At 38.2% G+C, this 1355-nt stretch overlaps 1 pseudogene; it reads left to right on the top strand.

The window, feature by feature from the left end:
- LOC109823371 overlaps positions 1-357 on the top strand; it is a 1498-nt pseudogene extending 1141 nt beyond the window's left edge.

The following is a 1355-nucleotide window of genomic DNA, read 5'->3' as shown; positions in this document are numbered from 1 at the left end:
GGGGCGATCAAGTGTCGGATGCCAATTTTCTTGTTGATGTGTATGGTGTTGGAGTGAAGCTTGGAGCACCGGTAAAGAGGGAGGAACTTGTGAAGCGTGTTGATGAAGTGATGAGGGGAGAAAGGGCTGAAAAGATGAAGGAGAAGGTTGTTGAATGGAAGGAGGCTGCGAGAGGGGCGGCAGCTGACGGCGGATCCTCAGAGAGGAATATTCAGGCGTTTGTTAACGAGATAGTGAGTAGAGCCGCTGGTGGTACGTGGAGGATTAAGTGATGGGATTAGAAATTAATGTTCTTCCTTCATTTTTCTTTGGATTTGTTGATTTGTACTTTGCGCCGTGGGGGAGTTCTTTGGTATTTTTCCGGTCAAATGCATGAAGATAACAGTACCGTGCGATTCGCGTGTCATCACTTGCTTCTTTTAATTTTCAATTTTGTTTTTTTTGAGAGAAAGGATGGACTACTGTTAATCATAACAGTAGTCCAGTCAGCTAAATTAACCAAAAAATTGGCTGATACAAGAAGATACACATTCCCAACCAATAAGAATGTGTACTTGAGTTCAAACAGAAATTACAAACCAAAAGAAAAACTCTTGTTCCCCCACAAAAAGAAACCAAACCATGCTCCAGCTCTGCCACTACAGAGTAACCCATCTCCAGCATGAATAAGAAAGTTGTCGACTACTACTACTACTACCAGATAGTATACTATCTTAACTAAGAACAAAGTTTTAACCATCTGAAAACAAAACAAGTTTATAGAACTGAAAACAGAAATCATTCCAGCTGAATCACAGTGTTCGCAAGCATTCCAGTTGTAGATTGCCCAACAACAGCTTTCTTCTTTCTCCTCTCCTGAAGTCTGGCAATTCGAGCTGATAAATGCTTAGAACCTAACCAAAATGATGAAAAGATCAAAACTTTGTTCAAAACCTCCAGAGCTCTCTTCTTCTTGTTTGAGAAAATTCTATCATTTCGCTCCTGCCAAATACACCAAATAAGAGAACATAAAGTAACATCTCTTTCCTCATTCCATTTGGCTCCCTTATCCATACTCCAATTGATCCAAATATCTTTTAAGGAATTCAACTTAAAACTCTTATCAATATTCAATTTATATTAAATAGATCTCCATGTAGAATATACAAACTCACAATCCACAAATAAATGGAAGTGATTTTCCTCCTCTTTTGAACATAGACAACACATTAAATCCAAGTGAATACCCTTCTTTTCTAGCTTATCTTTTGCATTTAGCCCCTGTCTTAAAGCTAGCCATACAAGAAATTTCACTTTTAAAGGAACAGGAATTTTCCAGAGATTTACACAATCAAATCTTAAATCCCCATCAATAA

This window comes from Asparagus officinalis, chromosome 9 (genome assembly GCF_001876935.1).
Source record: "Asparagus officinalis chromosome 9, Aspof.V1, whole genome shotgun sequence".
NCBI lineage: Eukaryota > Viridiplantae > Streptophyta > Magnoliopsida > Asparagales > Asparagaceae > Asparagus > Asparagus officinalis.
Note: the sequence above shows the minus strand (reverse complement) of the source record. Positions and strands in the feature narration are given on the sequence as shown.